At 42.7% G+C, this 23,226-nt stretch overlaps 1 long non-coding RNA gene and 1 pseudogene across 2 annotated transcripts; both read right to left on the minus strand.

Annotated features, from left to right (window-relative positions):
• Window positions 1-1,850: 1,850 nt before the first annotated feature.
• On the minus strand, window positions 1,851-11,761 carry LOC311015231 (putative nuclease HARBI1; annotated as a pseudogene). Its single transcript has 5 exons — window positions 11,640-11,761; window positions 10,732-10,846; window positions 9,033-9,081; window positions 8,385-8,915; window positions 1,851-2,318 (listed from the first exon to the last, which is right to left on the minus strand). The product of its transcript is annotated as a putative nuclease HARBI1 (transcript).
• A 2,717-nt stretch (window positions 11,762-14,478) lies between these two features.
• On the minus strand, window positions 14,479-16,871 carry LOC311014795. The gene is made up of 3 exons (XR_014597295.1): window positions 16,592-16,871; window positions 15,615-15,700; window positions 14,479-15,034 (listed from the first exon to the last, which is right to left on the minus strand). It is a non-coding gene; the product is annotated as an uncharacterized lncRNA (long non-coding RNA).
• Between the last annotated feature and the right edge of the window lie 6,355 nt (window positions 16,872-23,226).

Here is a 23,226-nt window from a genome sequence, read left to right on the forward strand (position 1 = left end):
AGTGGCTATATCCTGGTTTTTGGCCTTTAGCTTTAACCTTTCAAACGATGCCACGTCTTCATACACAAAGATGTGGAATAATTAAGTTAATTATTTTGTAATATGTACAGGATTTCTTTAGCGCTACTATTGTCATGAATCCAATTGCACTTAATTTGTCATATCATTTTGATCTCTCCATTCCAGTTTTAAGGACGTAAAGGTTTATTTTTCAGTTAAGCAGTTCATTTAAATCACTCTCTTTTGAACATTTTGAATAGATAAGGTCTTTGTCTTGTTGTCGTCTCATTTAGCTCACAGTACAAAGTAGCTAGGGAAGCAGCAGGAAGTCATGTATTGGCAGAGCGTGTGTGTGTGTGTGTGTGTGGACATATGTCACTGCCATGCTGCCAGTTCTAGGTAGTAAATTCTCAATCATGGCTATCAGTGTGATTAAATAGAGGAGCCTGGCCACATCCATCATGACACGTAATCACCGAGAAGGTCACACAGGGCATGGAGTAGGGGAGGAGGCTAATGGAGTAGGTACATTCAGTGTGAGTGCATGACTAGATAGCCACATGTTGTGGATATTGAATAAAAGCTCTTGTAGTGCACAGGTTGTAATCTCAGACATTGAATAAAGTGAGGCAGTGACTACTTCCTGTCATGTAACATTCAACTCCACCTGGTTTACATACAGTTTGACTACTGAAAGTTCAGACTGCAATCAAATTGAATTAAACTATCTACAGTGCTAATCCTTTAACAAGCCTTATGCTTGCAATGTGTTCCTATTGTCAGCTCTCTCTTATGAAACTTATTCTGGATTTACATTTGAACACCAGGGCCCAGTTTTTCAAAAGTAATCCGGTGAGATTTCCGATCACGGATTGGATCAAATCTTCGAAATGGGTTTTTCAAAGTGTGGAGAAAAATGTAAATACATAAGCTAATCACACATGTTTTAAATTACTACACACACATACACACCCACAGGCACAGGCGAGAGAGCAGCGGGGGTAGGGGCCAAACAATATACATAGGACACAGTCCTTAGCGGAATCCGCACAGGGGGGGAGTATATGATATATGTGCATCTCGACAACATACATACACATACATAGAAGACAGCACCCGGAGGGATGGACCGTATGAGCCAGTGTGGGTGGAGATACCCAGCGCTCCAACCAGGCCGCGGCATGCTAAAATTACGCTCCGCCTGCATCTATAGAATGAGCCAATCAGACTCATGCGGAGTCTCTTGAAATACACTGCGCACTCTGTTGTAAAGCGCCTTTTGAGTAAATTCAACCCTATGTTGAGTTCACTTTTAGGTCCGTGCACGTATAACTGCCGGAATATGTTTTCCTGATATTTGTGCTAATAAAGCGCTGTTATTGATATAACCCATAGACTCTCCTCGTATATTCAAGCTTACTATTTTTTTTCACAACAAAAGGCAAAAGAGGGATTCCGGATAAAATCAGATCATGTAATCCGATTTTACATTTGATCTGGATCAAACCTGCCCATTGGTTTTTTCAAAACTTTGAACTCGGTTTGGGATCTATTTTCTATTCTATTCTATTATCTATCTTTTTTTAAGTGAATGATCACAAAATCAATGTTTACTGATGATGTATACATTTCTTCATATGAATACAAATCATTCATCAAGACAGTGACCATGGATATAAAGAAAATCTATGAAGCATGTCAATCTACATCAGATCACATCTGAGATATGTTAAAAAAAATCTCAAAGCCATCAGCTATCAAATAAATGTCACTGTTGCTCACAGCTCTATGATTCCACATATATATTAATGCCAATGACAACAAAAAAATATACTCAGTCATTCAGTAGACTAAAAGTAATTTCTCACAATTGCATCTCTAATTGCATGTCCAGTGTGTCCTTCATTTGGTAAGAACCTTGGCGGCTGTTCTGGTTCTACATTAGGCTCAGGTCCATCAAAATTGTCATCAAGAGGGACATTATGCCTGGTGGCGATGTTATGTAAAACAATACAGGCAAGGATTATGTTGCATGCCACCTTCAGGACTCCGTTTAGGCATTCAATGGCACATCTGGTTCTGCAATGTGAGGAGTTTAAGCTTGCCTGCTCAGGGGTGTTTACAACTGGAAAAGGGGTCATTAGCCATGGTAGGATACACGCTGTCTCCCAATAGTATGCCATTTGGTCGGTGGGATTGAAACTGTCTGTATAGTGCACTCTCTCAGACCCTGGCCATTTCACAACACAGTTGGTGATTATGAGGTCAGCGTTTCCCACAAGTTGGATGTTGATGCTGTTATAAGAATTTTGTATAACCTCATGTCTTAAAGTTTTCTTTGTTCAGGTTAGAGCTTTATGTGTTGAACTGTTTATTACTTTAGTATCCCCATTGCTGACCTAAATGTTATCAGAGGCCTGGTAGTCAGGATGTCTGGTTCTGCATGAAGGTTAACTGTCAATGACCCATTATCTCCTGTGCCTTTAAAAGACTCAAGTCACAACACTGATTTGAGCACTTTCTCTGTAGCATCCTCACACGTTGTTGCATTGTAACTACTCCTCTTGATCAAGATTTAAGTCAGATGTCGACTTTACTTATGTCTCCGATCTCCTCCTGGCCGAATTTATTCATTTACGGACAAATTCTTTTAATATTTTGGCGCCCAATGTGGGGCCCAATATCTGTTTCTCTTCTCCAACCACCGGACCTGAACACCTTGCAAGGCGGGCCCGGCTGGAGAGGAGAGCAGTGACGGGGTACGAACGAAGGCGGAATCTGATGCATCAAAAAGAAATTAGGTAGAGTATTTACTGAATCAGAAAAAAGGTTTTACTCAACATAAAAAATTCCTGAGTGAGGGTTGTTTCCACCATTTGGTAAAACACCGAGATCTGGGATCTCAGAGACTGTGTTTGGAACCAGTAGTAGAGCAGCTAGGTTTAAAGTCCGTGGGTTAGAGGCCCGAAAAGCGCTGTGAAGCTGTCTAGGATTGCTAAGTTTAAAGTCTGTGGGTTTGAGGCCCGAAAAGCGCCGTGAAGCTGTCTAGGATTGCTAGGTTTAAAGTCCGTGGGTTAGAGGCCCGAAAAGCGCCGTGAAGCGGTCCAGGATTCTCAACTTGCCGAGAATGGGTTTTATCAAATCGGGTGGAAAGGTTTTCTACTCATTTAGCAAGACACAGAGAACTGTGTTGACGACAGTCGACCAGTTACAAAAAAAAAGAAAAAAAAGGAGGGATTCTCCTATCGGGTAGTTTTGATTCGGAGGGAGTCTTGCTAAGTCAGTAAAGACGTCTTTGGAATGACGGGAACTACTTTGATCCAACAGGCCGCCTGAGTTAACAAAAAGAAGGAAAAGCGCTATCACTCAGGTAAGACAAACATAAGTTTTTTGTATTTTTTATTATATGTTTATTCTAAAATATATACAACCATAGAATAAAATAGAATAAAGTGAACTAGAACTAATAAAATAAGATGGGTAACAGTCACTCGTGTTGCGGGCGGAACACTGAAACTGAGTATACAGGAGATGCAAAATGTGTGTAGGCAAAGGATAATGATAACATAAAATATCTTAAACTGTGGAAAACCAAATATGGGTTTCGGGAAAGACTAAATGTGGAAGAAACTAACAGATTGGGAGCAGGAAGATAAGGAAATTAGACTAGAGCAGGAGAGAAAAGAAAAAGAAACACACAAACAGACAAATTCTAATCTTTATCCTGTTCTTTATTCTCGCCGAGAACAACGGAGAGATGATGACGAGGTCCCTCTGGGTTCGACGCCTGTCCCTCCCCCTACCCGGATCAGCCTCATCTGCGGCCACCTCCACTCCACCCCAGGCCTGCACATGTTCCGGCCTCCTCCGAACCGCCAGAAGCCTCCGCTCCGCAAATACCAGGGCACCATGGGACGCAGAACAAGGGGGTAAAACCCGTAGCGGTAAGACATTCAATCCTCTTACTTCATCACATACACAGAAACAAGGGGAAGGAGAAGATAAGTGACTACTTTGTTTTGATGATGATGATGATGATTGGAGGAGTGATTGCAATGTGTTTTACCGAGAGGGTGCACCGAGAAAGCAGGGTGGATGGCAGAGAGGAGGAGGAGGAGGAGGAGGGAGAGGAGGGGGCGCGGAGGGGAGCAGATCGAGAGAACGATGTTTGCTAAAACTGGACATTGGGTGAGAGACTGCAGGTCCGGAGGAGGATGAGGAGGAGGGGCAAGAGGCAAAGGACTCAGACGCCATCGAGACTCATCTCCCCGGAACCGAGAATCATCACCTGCGTGACTATCTCAACGGACAGGTCATGCTGAGACACACACACACACACACATACACAGCACACAGGCGATGTCATCAAATTTAGCTAAATTTAACCCACAAAAATTCTATTGTATGTTGATGATATTTTGATAGCTTCAAAAACTCAAGCTGACTGTAAAACAGACACTTTGGCACTGCTGAAGTTTTTAGCTGAACAAGGTCACAAAGCAAGCAGAAACAAACTCCAGTTGTGGAAACAAACAGTATTTGGGTTTTAACATATCTCAGGAAGGAAAACATATTGATCACAAACGTAAAGAAGCCATCCTGCAAGCTCCAAAACAAAAAACAAAAAAGCAAATGATGTCATTCTTAGGCATGACAGGCTTTTGCACACAATGGATTGCTAATTATGCTGAATTAGCACAACCACTGCAGAGTGTAATCTATGATCAACCTATGGCAGCCAGAGATCATATTATTTGGACACAAGAGGCAGAACAATCCTTCAAACAACTAAAACAGGTTTTAGTGAGCACATCAGTATTAGCACTCCCAGACTACAAAAAACCTTTCATCCAAACATGTGACGCGAGACAAGGATTCATGACCAGCGTTCTAACACAGCCTTTTGGACAAAAACTAAGACTGGTAGCTTACTACTCTTCTAAACTTGACCCCATAGAGCTATGCCTCCATGTTTACGGGCAGTGCAGGCAGCAGCTATCGCTGTACAGTGTTCAGCTTCACTCGTGTTATTTCATCCATTGACATTGAAGGTTTCACATGCGGTTTCTGTACTTCTAATGCAAAACAAAGTAGCTTTCATGTCACCAGCACGGCATCTCAATTGTATGACAATACTAATGGCGCAGCCACATTTGACGATCGAACGTTGCAACACATTGAATCCATCCACAACTTTTGCCACACGAACAAGATGGTGATAAACATGACTGCTTAGCTAAAACTGAGGAGACTGAGAGCAGACCTGACTGATACACCACTCACACATCCAGACATAACAGTGTTTGTTGATGGTTCCTGCAAGAAAAATCCAGATGGCACGAATGCCAGTGGCTACGCGGTGGTGACACAGGGGAAAGTATTGAAATCCTCATCTTTGCCATCACATTTCTCAGCACAGGCAGCAGAGATAGTAGCTTTGACGGAGGCATGTAGATTGGGGGAAGGGAAAGCTATCACAGTTAGCCAGTATGCGTTCTCCACACTGCATGTTTTTGCACAACAGTGGAAAAACAGAGGCATGGTAACATCTACAGGCAAATCTATTCAACACAAAGATTTGATACTAACTTTATTGGATGCTATTCTCCTACCAAAAGCAGTTGCAGTCTGTAAATATGCAGCACACACTACCGGGACTGATCCAGTTACACGGGAAACGAAGAAGCTAAAGCGCGCAGCGACAGAGGGACGGGGCTCAGATTACATTTTTGTAGCTGATATTGACACAGAACACATTGACCATGATATCTTGAAGGACATGCAAGCCACAACAGCAGACACTGAAAAAACACTGTGGCGCGACAAAGGAGCAAAACAAACAGATGATGACATCTGGAGATGACCTGAGGGTAAGCCCATCCTTCCTAAAACCCTCTATAGATTTACGGCTATTTTGAGCCATGGAATTACCCATGTCTCAACAGCAGGGATGGTGGCAATGATAAGTAAATATCATTGCCACTAATTACTCTCAACGTTTTTGTGCATCCTGTTTGATTTGCTCCAAGCACAACTCACAAGGAAGAATGAGACCTAAAAGAGGAGCATTCCCGAAAGTTGAATATCCTTTCCAAACAATATGCATGGACTTCATCGAACTAAACAAATCAGAGGGGAAGAAATACTGTATAGTAATAGTAGATATGTTTTCAAAATGGGTTGAAATCACACCAACAGCAACAAACAACGCTATAGTGGTAGCAAAAATCCTTGCTACTATTATTGCACTAAGATTTGGATTCCCAGAAACAATTTATTGCGATAACGGTCCACATTTCAGAAACCAAGTCATGGCTAAATTATCAGAAATGTTTAACATCCAACTAAAGTTTCATTGCAGTTATCATTGGTATCACTGGTCATCTCCTCGCTGGGAAGGTCGATATCAGGTTCTGCTATCTACACCGATAGCAGTCAACATCGCTGAGAGGGGAACGTGGGTTCATCTGACACACTGTAAGAGAGCATACAGCACTCCAGGGGAGATAGATAAGTAAAAGCAAACCGACAGACTATGGAATCCATACCGAAGGACGGGATGCGGTATGAGAGGAACATTGTGTCTAATCAGTCTGGTAGCAGTGATAGTGGTAGTTCCGATACTCTGGGTACACGAACTTCAGTCGCAACAATTGAATGGCAACAACAATCGCACCGCAACTGAACCACTGATTGTAAATTCGACATTAGCCAATACAACGCTAGCTAATTCAACACCAGCCAAAAGAGCTAAAAGAGAAATCGGACCACAAACTGTATTACTATGTGTCTCTACCCGCTGAAGGGAACTGCACCAATGTTACACCACTTGTTTCCCCCTGTGCCAACTCACACGGGGCCACCCTGGTTTGAGCCATATCACGGCAACTACACCTGACTGTCTAGAGAAGAAGGTACGGTTAGTGTAGGAACTTTGACTTCCTGTAATCTAACCCTGAAGTTATCAGCAGGAGAAGGGGGTGTGCAGGATGTGTGGGTGAGAAGTGTAGAAGAAAATGTGTTACCTTACAATTCTTATTTGTATCTCATATAATGTTCCTTTCTCTCGGAACATCAAATGTCCTGCTGAGCTGTTTTTTTTATTGTGTTTAACCCTTGCCGTCTTGATGAAAAGACTCTTTGATCTTTCCCTCTTCCTGAACTGTCTCCGTAACATTTATCTCACATACATTGACCAAGCCTGAAGAGTGAACCCTGTAGTGACATTGTCTAGCTGTCCTGAGAACAGTCACACCTTGTAGACATCCACAGATGTCTCTTCCTCTGCAGAGAGACGTGTTGATTCAATACAAATCCACTCATGACGCCTTCCCTTTTGTTCTCCCGAATGTTCTGTATAAATCCACCTCGGCCAGGCCATTCGGGAAGACTGGATCTTCATGGATACACTGTGAATTTCTTTTCTCCACTGTCAGTGATTAAACCTCATTTGAACCAGCCACAGAATTGGACCTGAAGAGTTTTTCTTCCACAGAAGACAACTCGTGACAAGGGCGGACATGTGGTGGTTCTGCGGTGGTAAGACACTTAGACCAACATTAAAAATGTTGATTGGATTAACTATTTGTACTATAACCAACAGAGATTCATCAATTACACCAGAGCTGGCAGGTTTGACATCATTATCCGAGGAGTTTGCGGAAAACTCAGGTATTGATGAACACCCTTACTTTTCATGGATGGAGAACATGTTCGGGAAGTGGTCAGGGCTCATACAATCAGTTTTGATAACCATAATCATAATGACCATAATTATGACTACGTTGTGTTGTTGTTGTGTTCCATTCCTGAGAGACTTAGTTCAGAGGCTGATTGACGTTGCCATGAACAAGATGTTACTGTACACCAGAGTGCCGGATGAGGAGGATAAAGGTGATGCAACATCATATCTATCAGATTACAGTGACGATGAAATAACCCCTGTGAAGTGTGCTTCCCGATTCCTAGGTGAGCAGAAAGCATAAACAGGAGGGAATGTTATAAGAATTTTGTATAACCTCATGTCTTAAAGTTTTCTTTGTTCAGGTTACAGCTTTATGTGTTGAAATGTTTATTACTTTAGTATCCCCATTGCTGACCTAAATGTTATCAGAGGCCTGGTAGTCAGGATGTCTGGTTCTGCATGAAGGTTAACTGTCAATGACGCATTATCTCCTGTGCCTTTAAAAGACGCAAGTCACAACAGTGATTTGAGCACTTTCTCTGTAGCATCCTCACACGTTGTTGCATTGTAACTGCTCCTCTTGATCAAGATTAAAGTCAGATGTCGACTTTACTTATGTCTCCGATCTCCTCCTTGGGTGAATTTATTCGTTTACAGACAAATTATTTTAACAGATGCTGTGCCTCCCCTTTCAATTGACATACTCCCACTCCCTTTCACAAGGTGCTTGGATATGCACATGAGTGCAATCAATAGAACTAGTGCTAGGCATGTTTCCCATCTGAAAAAAAATGCGCTTAGTCTGAGCTGTCTGGTCATCCTTGGAAAGGAAACAAATTAATTGATCAGACTGCCCAGTGCTACTGACACAGCCTTCACCACATTACTCACAGTTGATTTTCTCACTCCCATATTTTCATCAATTACTTGTGGAAAGTCCAACATGCGTAAAAGCGCAGAGCAATTAAGCACTGTTCCTCCACGGATAAAGCATGACTCCTTTGGGTTTGGTGTTGGAGTGTTGGCCTGACAAGATCTGCAATGTACTTAATGTCATCTCTCCCAAAGCAAAAACGTGCATACCATTCTTCTGATGTGTATTGCTGAAGTGGTTTGAAATTAATAAATTTAAAAATAAATAAAGCAAAGATAAACACAGTGATAATTAGACCAAAGAGATGGTTATCACCAGCCCCAGCAAATTCTGGAATCCTGGCCTTTGTATTGTGTGCTAATGCAGATAAGAGATGTTGTCTTACTTTGACCAACAGATGGAAGCCTATCCAAAGACTGCAAATCCATATGTTGTAATCAGGATCTTGTGCTATCTGGATCAAAAGGATCCTACCTGAGAGGTATTTGAAAAACCAGGGAAACACCTTCAAGATCAGATTGACCTGGGATAGCAAAAAAAAAAGATTCTGAAATCTGGATTAATCTAATCTGGTCAAACTGTTCATGGATAGGCATGGATTATGACAATATTTAAGGACAAACTGGTGTCACTGAAAAAAAAGTCTGTTGGATTTACATAAAATTATGGACATTGGTTGCACATATTAAAGTTATGTTGACTGAAATTGATATATTCATGTTCTGTACATTAAATTATTATTTGTTAAACCAGCATGACTTTCTTATATTAATTAAAAATATTTACTTGATGTTATGTATATTACATTGTTTTATGCCAAACTGATTGATTTTTTTATGTTAAATGAATGCTTTTCTTTAATGTGTATTATATATGATTATCATCATTTGGATCAACATATTTTTTTGTGTGAAGCTAACCTAACTTCCACAGGTAAATCGGACACTATTAAGTTTGGTATACTTTAAATATTTAAATTACTTTTATAAGATGATTTGTAATTTACAAATATCATTTCTACACCCCCACTTAATCTAGTACAATCTTTTACCTACATTTACTAAAAATGAAAAAGCACATGTGGCAAACGAACATATCTTCAATTATTAATCCCAGACAGTGCATAATAAACATTCATTACTACTAAAAATACAACCTGCTGGGTAATCTAATATGTATAGTCTCTCTTTCCACCTGCATATCAAACACTCTTTCCAGTCTCACCTTTTCTACAAATCCAACCTCCATGGACCTCATCAACATCTACAACAGCACACTGTCTTCATCCTTCAACAAACTGGCCCCCCTGAAAACCAAAAACTGTCACCTTCACTCACTCGGCTCCCTGGTTCACTCCGGAACTTCACAAACTCAAAAAACAACTGTGACAACTAGAATAACTTCACAAGAAAACCGGTCTCACAGTACACGCCCTCGCATACAAAGAGCACACACACCTCTACAAATCAGCACTACACAAAGCCCGTTCTATCTACTAATCTGGTATCATTCACTCTGGATCCTCCAACCCACGCACCCTGTTTTCCACCGTAAAAAAACTTCTCAAGCCCCACGACAACATTTCATCCTCATTCACCCCGGAGAAATGCAACAACCTCATTTCATTTTTCAACTCCAAAATAGAAAACACCCACAACCAGCTTGCAACCTCCTCTGCCTCGACTTCGGTCCCCGAACCCACACCTCCTTCATCCTCAGACCACCGGCTCTCTACCTTCTCACCGATAACCACAGCAGACCTCACCAAAATACTCTCCACCATGAAATCATCCACCTACCCCTTGGACCCCATGCCCTCTGAACTCGTCAAAGCCTGTTTCACCTCTCTCGCCCCACTCATCACCGACAACATCAACTCCTCCCTTACCTCTGGCACTGTCCCCCCACCTCTTAAGCTTGCTGCCATCACCCCTCTCCTTAAAAAACCTGGTCTTGACTCCGATGACCCCAACAATTTCAGACCCATCTCCAACCTCACATTCATCTAAAAACTACTGGAAAGAGCCATCGCAACTCAACTCAAGACTTACCTCCTCTCCAATAACCTATGTGAAACATTCCAATCCGGCTTTCGAACCCACCACAGCACTGAAACAGCTCTAATCAAAGTCACAAACAACCTCCTACTCTCCTCTGATTCCGGCTCCCTCACCATTCTTCTCGTCCTGGACCTCAGTGCCTTTGACACCGTCAACCACTCCATCCTCCTCAGCCGCCTGAAATCCATAGGCATCACCGACTCCACCCTCTCCTGGTTCAACTCATACCTGTATGAAAGATTTCACTACATCGCAATAAACAATCACAAATCCCACACCACCTGTCTCACACAGAGTCCTCCAAGGCTCAGTGCTTGGCCCCATCCTCTTCATCCTCTACATGCTCCCACTTGGTCACATCATCCGCCGCCATGGACTTCACTTTCACTGCTATGCCGACGACACTCAACTCTACATCACCACCAAAAAAAAATCACTCCAGCTATTCTCTCCACCCTCACCAACTGCCTCACCCACATAAAAACCTGGATGAACCACAACTTCCTCAAACTCAACAGCAATAAAACTGAAATTATAATCTTTGGCCCAAAATCAACCCTCCCCACCTCCCAGAACTTCTCACTCTGCATCGCTGGTCACTCTGTCACTTCCTCCCCCCTGGTCAGAAACCTTGGCATCTACATGGATCACGTCACCAAAACATCCTTCTACCACCTCCGGAACATAGCACGCCTTCGACCCATTCTCTCCTTGGCCGCTGAAACATTAATTTGTTTCATAAAATGCCTTCATCACCTCCAGACTCAACTACTACAATAGCAACCTGTATGGTCTCCCCTCCACTGTTCTTCAAAAAATGCAATATGTTTAAAACTCCGCTGCCCGACTGCTCACCCACACCCCCTCCAGAGAACACATCACGCCCATCCTCCGTCAACTTTACTGGCTTCCCGTAAAACAAAGCATACATTTCAAGATCCTCCTCACCACCTACAAAGCCCTAAATAACCTTGCCCCTTCATACCTGACAGATCTCCTCCATCGCCCCATTCACCCCCACCGAACACGCTCCGCTGATGCCAACACCCTCACCCCCATCACCAGGACCAAATACCGCACCATAGGGGACAGAGCCTTCACCATTGCCGCCCCTATCCTCTGGAACTCCATCCCCCTGGCCATCCGTAACTCTGATTCACTGCCGTCCTTCAAAAGTCATCTCAAAACCTATCTCTTCAACATCACTTTCAACACCTGACAAATCATTTTCCACCCTCTCTCTTTCTTATTTTTTCTATCTACTCTCTCTGTATTGTTGTTTTTGAGTATCTCTATGTGTTTGTATACATGTAAGGACCTCTTTAATTGGGCCCTTAGTTTTTGAATAGAGGCCTGTTATTTTTTAGACTGTTTAATGTGTGACTGTGTTATTACTTTGTCCTGTGCAATGCACTCTCCCTGTACACTGTACTGTATTAACTCAATTAACCAGAATGCTTTGTGGGTTGAGTATTCTTGTGTTCTGTAATGTTGTGAATGTATTAGCCAATAAGATGTATTTGTTCCTTGTTTTTTTTATTTGAATTTCATTGTTAGCCAATCACCTTGCGTAAATTTCTTTGCCCGCGAAATGGCCATGGAACATTCGAGAGACGGAAGATTCCCTCTCCTGAGCAAGCGCGAGAAAGCGAAAGTCCCAGCCATCACTCCTGGACGAGCGGTGAGAGTACTTTTTGCGGATATAGCAAGCAGCTCTTCATCTCGGGCGCTGGGCCCGCCAGAGACCCACCATCCACGGAGACTGCCTGCAGAGGAGGATCAGCCTGCTGGTTGGTTAACTGCTACCCATTGCCACTTACCATCGCTGCCGTGCTAGCTAGCTGGGACAGCTGCTGAACGACGGAGTCTTCTATTTTTTTCCGATTTGGTGATCCAATCGGTTGTGAGTACTGTCACACCTATACTGATACACACACACATTGTTTTGCCCTCGGACTTTGGGACGGGCATCGTAACTGTCGTTTATTCTGGTTTTGCTGCTCGGAAAGCGGCCATCTGTGCACCAACGGGCCCCTACGTTGAGCGCTCTTTTATTATTATTTTTTTTTTTTGTGTGTTTCATATATCCTGGACTGGTTATTTATGTGACACTTTCTCGTTCAGTGTTATTGATGTAATGTCATTGCTGGTTGGTTTGCTAATTTAATTGTGTTATTAGCCTGGTTTTAATAACAACTAGCCCAGCCTGTGTTTCCTTCTGCTGGGTCTTTACTGTAGTGCTGTTGGTTAATTGTGCAATTGGTTTGTTTCTTTATATGCCTAGTGGCCACTGACACTTGGTGGACATTCATATCTCTCTCTCTCTCTCTCTCTCTCTCTCTCTCTCTCTCTCGCTATTATAAATAAATTATATTATTTCTGAATGTATTCCTGGGTGTTTTGGCAGCAAGTATAAGTGTGCTGGTTTAGTGAATAGGTGTATAGTAATGTTATACACCTTGTGCATATTAGATCTGTATTCACCACCATTTTAACATTCTCTTGGTTATTTAAATTCTGATTCATTCAGGGGAGATACATTATACACTAGCCTGAGGTAAGTGTAGTATTTTCACAGTGGAGACACCGCGCTACAAAATTATATCATTGTGTTTATTCACTGTCTGCATTATTTTACAATCTAAAAACGTTAGTAATGTCAGTAGCCTACTAAGTACACAGGAAGTTCAGCCAGCCCACCATTCCATCGCTGAGAACTCAGGATCCTTGTTGCGCCATAGTATTTGCTGTAACACTTTTGCAACTGGTACCATTAAGCTCTTGCTTATTAAATTGTGCTTGGCATAGCCGGCCAGTGATAAAGGGGTTACATACATGTATGTTCTGTATGTATTGTCCATTTGTATAATTTTTGTTTTGTGTTTTTTGTAAAGCGTCTTTGGGTACCTTGAAAAGTGCTATATAAAACCTATGTATTATTATTATTATTATTATTACAGTAAATCACATACTGACAACTCAGTGGAAAAATAAAGTAAACACTATTTAATTGAACATCTACATTTATTGGAACACCGTTTCAAGCAATAATAGTAATACTGCAGTAAACATCTTAAAGAATGTACGGTGGAAAATTGCAGTGTAAAAAAATATGGTGTCGGTGTGTGTCGGCATGAATGTGATGTATGTATCAGTGTTCGAAATGCCATACTACTGTACTGCCTACTACATACTCAACGTGTATGTACTGCATACTGCCTACTAAATGAGCGTTTGAGTATGCTGTTACCCTCAGACTGTTCACACTGAAGTATACACATCTCATACTACATTTTTTTTGTTTTTTTTTTACTTTATTGACATCTCGTCCTCATCTTCTCTCACGTAACCGAATAGATTACGTTAGCGGTTCTAGCTCCCGTTTAATGGAAATTACTTGTTATTACAGTTAATTAAATATGTCTTAATATTTTTTAAGTCAAATTACAACTGTCAAATGTTTTCTACAGTTTATTATATATGCGCGCTCTCACACTTTCCCTCTTTCTTCCTCTTACCTGAGTAGCTGCCTTCACTCGCCATCGATTGCGACTATTAAGCATTTTTTATTGATCATTAATCGTTCATAGATCGTATTATACCTCTGACCATGGAACACCAGCACCTTCACCACGGAGACGACGCAGGCAATCTGCTGTCGGAGGAGCTACATTATTCACATGTTTTTTTATTCTTTTTATTTTGCCTTTATTTAACCAGGTCGGTCCCATTGAGACACAATGGCCTCTTTTTCAAGGGAAGCCTGGCCAAGACAGCAGCAGAAAAATTTGTACATGTACATGGAATTTGGATTTCCCTCTGAAGTAAGTAATATCACTTATTTGGTTTAAATACGTTCCTTTATTATTTGATTATCAATAGATGTGCATATGCATGCATGAACAAATGTAGGCTACATGTAGGCTAATATAAGTGGTTTTAATAATATCATGTATGAGTTTGGTGTGATAAAAATAAACAAGTACAAGCAAGTGGGATATTAGTGAATAATTTATTAGACAAATAATCCATGTTATATATACAGGTTGCAATACGTGTATGATAAGAAGAAATAAGTAGTTTATCAACAAATGAATAGGAAAACATTCTGAATAAATGTAATATCTGATGTTTTCTGTTACAGGTTGGTGCCAGACGGCCGTACTGCAGGTAAATCCTCATGTTCCCCCGATGGGCCTCTACTTCGGGAAGGGGATTTAAGGAAGGACTTCTGTGTTTCAAGGCGTTCCACTGAGAACCTCGTCCACTGCTTAAGAACAGAACAGATGGGTTCCATGTCCATAGTTCCACGGTGGTGATGGGGGTGACAGCGACGAAGCCAACGAGCCATTCCAGCAGTCCTGGGATATCCTCAGAGGCTCGTAGCTGCAGTGTCTGCTCCAAATGTCCAGATCCCTGTGTTGCAGGAACATGATTATTGTTGAGGTTTTATTTGTGTTTGTGGTGCAGTTTATAAGTAATACCACACAGTAGAAGTTCTTACAGACAAATGTTTCCTGTTAAATGTTTTACGATTATTAGGTTCTTATATATGATTGTTGACTCATGTTTTAGGCCTGCAGGTCTTTTTCCCTCCTGCTCTGGAGGAGAGACCCTGCTGCAGTGGTTGGCATCATGGCTGAGGAGATGGGGTGTAGTGGAGTAATAGCAGGTCTTTGCTCCATCACCTCATCCATGACAACAAACACTTCCAGTGAGCAGCAGTGACCTCTCCTCCCTCAGTGCTGACATCTTCAGTTCATACAAACAACACTTCTCATAATCATTGTTTAGATCAACTATTCACCACTAGTCATATATTATAATATGTACTGTAATACTGTTCCACATGGGACCAACTTAATGGACTCTGATGTTTGAACACATTGTAGATATTATCCAGCACTGACTTTGCCTGATTATTAATAAGAAAGACAACTTCATCTTGTTTCTTTTATGCTATAGTGTTCAATACTTTAAACTGCTTCCAACTCACCTTGTATTTCTGCTTCATGTTCTCCCACTTCTTCTTAGCTCATCCGGCTCCACCTTCCCTCCATCTAATGTTCTTCAATAAACATCCTATATGAAGAACAGCACGTAGAAAAGTGTTACAGCTCATTGATGATTTCTTGCTGTTAAACAGAACGTTTCAGGTAGACATCTCAGGAGAGCAGGACATCCATCCATCCATCCATTTTCTACCGCTTATCCTGTATTTAGGGTCACGGGGGGGCTGGAGCCGATCCCAGCTGTCATTGGGCGAAGGCAGGGTACACCCTGGACAGGTCGCCAGTCTATCACAGGGCCGACATGTAGAGACAAACAACCATTCACACTCACATTCACACCTACGGGCAATTTAGAGTCACCAATTAACCTATCCCCATCCTGCATGTCTTTGGACTGTGGGAGGAAGCCGGAGAACCCGGAGAGAACCCACGCTCACACGGGGAGAACATGCAAACTCCTCACAGAAGGAACCCGGGCCGACCCGGGAATCGAACCCAGGACCCTCTTGCTGTGAGGCGAGAGTGCTACCCACTACACCACCGTGCAGCCCGAGAGCAGGACATCTCCCATCTATATACGCTGGTGTTCAACCTTATATCATTGAGTAGCTAAATATACAACAGTAGTAGTAAGCCCTGCATATGAGAATTATCACATTTAACACCACATTTTCTTAAGTGAAGCCTCTCAGAGCAGCATTCCTCCTGCCGGTGAACGTCTCCCTCATCGTTCCCTCCACCCAATGAGGCGCTCGGTGTCTGCATCCGTCCCTTTAACGGACAACGGTGCACGGCGTTATTTACCACCGTTAGTAAATATATAACCACGGTTTAACATAAGCACTATATTCTTAGTTAACGTCGGTAAAAACGGCACATTTGCCGCTTCGGTTATTCGGTCATTATCAATACGATTAAAAAGTCAGCTGGAAACATAAAAATCGTGTTACAGTATACTTACATGTGTACGCGGTTTGTGTCGGGCTGTCGCCAGAATCACCGCAATCGTCCGCCATTATCCAAAACTTTTCAGAAGTCAGACGAGCCGCAATGCATTTTGGGGAAGTTGAGTAGATTTAGCAAGGTCCGCTGTATACTCAGAAATTCTTGCCAATGCAGTATACATCCGGGCATTTCTCGCGTACACAAATCCACATAATATTGTATGTGAACGCACTACGTACTCAAATTTACGTCACAATTTAGTATGAGTAGGACGTTAGTATGGCATTTCGAACACAGCCACACACACAATAAAACTCACCAATGTTCATACAACACACTGACATGGAGAGAATTTTCGCTTGAATACACACCTGTCCTTTCACTCTATGGTACACAGCCTGACCATGACCACAGGACATTTAAATGTTCCATAATGTGAAACACTGAAACAATTATAGAGGATTGTTTCCCATTATTAGTGTTCGCAGTAAACAAAAATCCCCCCAAACTCTAAAAATGAGGGGGAAATTCTATTATAGTTCAATTTAAAAAAAGGGGGGGGGGGAGAAAAGCCTCCCACCTGCCCAAAAGAAAAGTCCAACAACTCGAAGAAGTAGGTGAAATATTGCATATGGTATGTCTTACAAGAAATCCAGCTGGAGGGCCTGAATAGCCAGTTCAATGATAAAGTCTGTTCTTCAGGACTTGGGCACTGCAGTGTCTACAGAGCTACAGGTAAAAAAAAAAGTGAGTCTGTCGTCTGATTTATAATATGAAGTAGGATACATCTTCACAATGATTGTTGATGTTTGATTTGATTTTACAAAGCTCACCATGTTACATAAAATGTACAGACACAATGTGTCTCCAAAAATGAAAGTAATACTTACTCATTACAGTATAACACCAAGTCAGTTCAACTTTATGGATATAAATCTATATAAATGTGGAAGCACATGTCATTGTGAGACACAAGTTCATCTGCTTTGCAGGACAAGCCCCAAGGGATGGTTTTGATGTGGTGGCCACAGGCAGTGGCTCTCTCCTTCTCCTTCCTGATCTATTTTTGTGTTCTGCTAGTGTACTTGTTTTGAATTGTACCATGAGGTGGTACCTGCCACCCAATCAGGTTCACAGCTAGTCCAGCTCCTCCAGGATGGCACAAAAATATTTTGCTGTGTTTCCCAGCACAGTCTCAAAGCATAGAGGAGATACCACCAGAAGAGCTGGACAGGGAAGAAGGACATTAACCCAGCAGCATGAGTGGTATCTGCTCCTTTGTGTGAGGAGGAAAAGCAGGCACACTACCAGAGCCCTAAAAAAGGACCTCCAACAGGCTACTTGTGTTCATGTTTCTGACCAAACTGTCAGAAACATGAATATGATGTCATGAGGGCCCGACAGCCTCGAAAGAGTCGGGAGACACTGTGGGGAATGATATGCTGCCTGTACCATCCAGCATGACCGGTTTGGTGGTGGGTCAGAGATGGTCTGGGGAGGCATGTCCTTGGAGGGTCACACAGACCTCATAGCCCATGGTACCCTGACTACTGTTGGATACTGGGATTAGATCTTCAGAGCGATTGTCAGTCCTGATGCTGGTGCAGTGGGCCCTGGTTTCCTCCTGGTGCAGTGGGCCCTGGGTTCCCTATGGTGCAAGACAATGCCTGGCCTCATCTTGCCGGAGTGGGTAAGTAGGTCCTGAATGACGAAGGCATTGGTGCCATTGACATGATCTAAATCCAATTGAGCACCTATGGGACGTTATGTCTTGGTGCATTTGTCACCACTGGGATGATACCCCGGGACACCATCCGCAGACCCGTCAGTAGCGCCCCAGACATTGTCAAGAGTGCCAACAGGCACACAAGGGCCGAGTTGCAGTGATAAAATTCACTCTAGTTGGATCAGCCTGTGATTTAATTTTTTACTGTGATTTTCAGTGTGATTTTGAATACAATACTCAATGGATTGATGATTTTGGTTTCCATAGACTATTTTTACATCATTGGGCCCTAGTTTCGTAGACTAGGCGCAGTCAGCTTTCAGCGCACCTGCGCCGCGCCGACGGGGTGTGTCCGCCTGGACTTTGCAAGTTTCGTGCACCGCGCAGGCTCGCGCAGGCACATCTCCCGTCTCGCCCACCGGCGCAAGTGGGAAAGAGGGAGGAGAAGAAGGCGTGAGTGGGAGACAAGGAGGAGACGAGGCGTGGACTGGGATTAATACAGCCGATTCAGATCTTCACCAATCAAATGAGCTCCTCTCCTCTCCTTTGATGCGTTAGGGGAGGTTCAGTGCAAGTTCCGTCACTTGACAACCCGATGACAGAAGCAGCGCCGCCGCTCCCACCATGCTCATCACGCGCTGTGCGCGCGTATCATAATAATAACAATGCCCATATTATAAAAAACAGGAGAGAGAGAGGGAGATGTTTTGGTCCGAGAGGCTGAGTTTCCGTTACGCGTGCCATCCGCCTTTGATCTGACGTCAGATGTGATGGGACAATCTATATAGATATACATTCATGTGTTGATTCAATTAGTTGCATTAAATAGTGTTTGTTGTGATTATGTATTGCATTTAAATGTGCCTGGAACTGTGGAAACCTGCCTGTGAGGTCTCGGTGACGTGTGCGCACTGCGCGCCGTCAGCCAAACTTCCACTCCGCCAGCTGCGATTCGCATTGAATGAATGGACTTTATTTACGCCTTGCGCCGAAAGTAGACTAGGTTGGAGCTGGCGAGCTTTCAGCGCAGTCTCGGCGAGGCTTTTTGCCACAAAACTTCCGCTACGCCAAGCTGAATCTGTGACGCCTCCCCCTGCTGTGCCGCCACACCCATCTTGGCGCAGGCGATCCACCAAACTGCCAAACTGACGGTGCGCAAGGCTGCGCGGGTCGAAACTTGCACTGCGCCGGCTCCGCCACCCTGCGCCGCCCTGCGCTGCGACACGAAACTAGGGCCCATTATGTTTTCAAAAAGTTATACAATGTACATCAGTAAAGATTTTCTTTCTTTATCTTGATGTTTATTAATGAGGAAGTGTGCTTGGACAAGCTACTGAACCCCAAATTTCCATCGGTGTGTGGCTGTCTTAGGTATGGGCAAGGGTCTGATGGGCAGGCAGCTCTTCTGCCATGGGTGAATGTAGACATGTAGTGTAAAGTGCCTTGAGTGGGCAAAAAGACTAGAAAAGTGCATAGAAATGTAGGTCCATTTACCATTTGAGACACAGACAGACAGACCGTAGGTGATGAAGAGGTAAACAACAAACACACAACACTACATGAACTGTATTTAAAAAGGTATGCGAATAAAAGAAAACACACTTTTAATATTTCAATAAACTAATGTTGGCACACGTGGTGGACATCTTCTAAATGACAATTAGTAATGCAACAGTGTACTGTGTAAGTTACTGTTATCGGCATTCAAGATATTACTCAAGTAAAAGTAAAAAAAAAAGTAAAATGTATGTTATATTATTATAATTATTGTAATAATCAAGGTTTTCATCAGTTTAATGTTGCAGCTGGTAAAGTGGGAGCTCATTTTTATGACTGTATATACTGTTGAATAATCTGACAGATAAATGTAGTGCAGTAAAAAGTACAATTATTACTCTGAGATGTAGTGGAGTAGAAGTAGTAGCATAAAAGTGCTGTACTTAGTTGTGTTACACTGCTGTTAACATAAATACATTAAATCACTGTTATATATCAAATAAAGTAGCAGTTGCAAAATATTCTGTTTATATATAATTCAAATTAAAATGTCATATCTCCACCCGCCTCCGTTTTGAATAAGGTGTTGCTCACAGAAGAGCTGGAGGTAAACACAGACGAGATGATTTAATCTTTCATTATCTAAGTCCTTGTTTGCCACAGTTTCATAATGAAACCAATACCACATGGTCAGGGGTCGGTGCTCAGTGTGGTGGCTCATGCCTCTTGCCCGGTGCTTTTCTTCTATGATGCGCTGCTACCGCGGGTTCAATATATATTTGTATTTTTATATCAAAATCCAATGTTTTTTTTCTTTCTGAACAGCAAAATATGACGCATGCTTACATCAGCTAGCACCAACCACAATGAAATATGAAAACCTGCCTTTTGACACAGTGCCCTTTAGTACATGATAGCAAATGTATGGGGTTTTCACACTTCACACCAGAGCAATAGATAGAATAGAAGAGAGAGAAAGGGAAAGGGAAGATACGCATACAAGAATAGACAGTGAAAGAGAGCAGGAGCGGATGTTAAAGGAAGAGGCAATCTCCCCCTCTCCTCTTTATAATAAACTCCCTGGTGACGGAAGTGAATGAAATTTAGATTAGCCATAACGCTTGACCTGTTAACTCCCAATGACATAGAAACAGATTGTAGCTGCAAAATAAGAGGGGGGGAGACAGAGGGGGGACTTATTAAAGTTGTGAAGGAGAACAATAATAATAATAATAATAATAATAATAATAATAATAATAATAATAATAATAATGTAATGACTGTAAAAATTAGAAAAATAAATATGTTAGAAAGATATAGGGCCCTAGTTTCGTAGACCAGGCGCAGTCAGCTTTCAGCGCACCTGCGCCACGCCGACGGGGTGTGTCCGCCTGGACTTTGCAAGTTTCGTGCACCGCGCAGGCTCGTGCAGGCACACCTTCCGTCTCGCCCACCGGCGCAAGTGGGAAAGAGGGAGGAGAAGAAGGCGTGAGTGGGAGACGAGGAGGAGACGAGGCGTGGACTGGGATTAATACAGCCGATTCAGATCTTCACCAATCAAATGAGCTCCTCTCCTCTCCTTTAATGCGTTAGGGGAGGTTCAGTGCAAGTTCCGTCATTTGACAACCCGATGACAGAAGCAGCGCCGCCGCTCCCACCACGCGCATCACGCGCTGTGCGTGCGTATCATAATAATAACAATGCCGATATTATAAAAAACAGGAGAGAGAGAGAGGGAGATGTTTTGGTCCGAGAGGCTGAGTTTCCGTTACGCGTGCCATCCGCCTTTGATCTGACGTCAAATGTGACGGGACAATCTATATAGATATAAATTCACGTGTTGATTCAATCAGTTGCATTAAATAGTGTTTGTTGTGAGTATTTATTGCATTTAAATGTGCCTGGAACTGTCGAAACCTGCCTGTGAGGTCTCGGTGACGTGTACGCACAGCGCGCCGTCAGCCAAACTTCCACTCCGCCAGCTGTGATTCGCATTGAATGAATGGACTTTATTTACGCCTTGCGCCTTGCGCCGAAAGTAGACCAGGTTGGAGCTGGCGAGCTTTCAGCGCAGTCTCGGCGAGGCTTTTTGCCACAAAACTTCCGCTACGCCAAGCTGAATCTGTGACGCCTCCCCCTGCTGCTCCGCCACACCCATCTTGGCGCAGGCGATCCACCAAACTGCCAAACTGACGGTGCGCAAGGCTGCGCGGGTCGAAACTTGCATTGCGCCGGCTCCGCCACCCTGCGCCGCCCTGCGCTGCGCCACGAAACTAGGGCCCATAGTGAGCGTAAGGGAGAGATACAGCTTGATGTTCACCATTTCATTTTTGGAACACAGTAAAGAGACTTTCGAAAGTGCTGACATGATTTTGATAACACTCTAGAGACTAAAACAAAATATCTGGTTGTTACATTTTTAGTCATCATAATCGATATTCCAAAAGTGGACTTCGCGTTCTACAGAGTTCTGTCAGGTTTTTTAGCTTAACGGGTGAAGGTGTTAACTGGTGACTTTCAACCAGATGTGTAGTAACTTCAGTAAATGGTTGATGTAGATTACGCTTTTATGGGGACACCTACATGTTCTGCTGGTGTTTTCAACAGCTGCCTTCACTATGAGCAACCACGGAAACAATTAACACAATAAATAACAACCGCCCTGAGCACACTGCCATAAATATGCAACAAGCATAAGTCAACATTGGGTTTTGGTTTCACATGTCAAATGATTCCAGTATTACGGAGCGTCGTCCTGATGAGGCCCTCAGTCATCACATTGGAACACCCAATGATATCGTAGCTGAGTTTATGTTCAGTCATAGTGGAAAGTTAATGTCATATCACAGGTAGAATATGAATGCTGTTAATGCATAATGTTCGCTTTATCAAATATAGCCTACAGAGAATGTTGCTAATTTATGGTTATGTATCGTTGATGTATCATTGTGAGTGATAAATGAAAAAACTGAAATGAAATGAGCTGCAGAGACCAGTCTGTTTGACGGCTGTGTTTTGCTTCGAAGGGCATCTTCAATGACATAATTCTATAAAAATGAAGATCACCAATTTTAATATTAATAAACCCAATAACTTATTTCCATTGTTTTTCTGCCACCACATTATGCATGTGTGGTATGCTCAAAATGTTTCAGCACGTTTGTATTTTTTTGTATTTGTGATTATCAGTATTATTATTCCATCCATCCATTGTCTACCGCTTATCCTGTATTCAGGGTCGCGCGGGGGGCTGGAGCCGATCCCAGCTGTCATTGGGCGAAGGCAGGGTACACCCTGGACAGGTCAGTATTATTATTGTGTAAGTTATTTTATTTTTTTTGCTGTTTGTAATAGCAAATAATTTAATATTGAAAAAGAACCAAAGTGATTTGTTCCACATGTGTTGTGTGATGAAACCTTAGTTATGA

The sequence above is a fragment of the Eutrigla gurnardus genome (assembly GCF_963514095.1).
Source record: "Eutrigla gurnardus genome assembly, chromosome: 6".
NCBI lineage: Eukaryota > Metazoa > Chordata > Actinopteri > Perciformes > Triglidae > Eutrigla > Eutrigla gurnardus.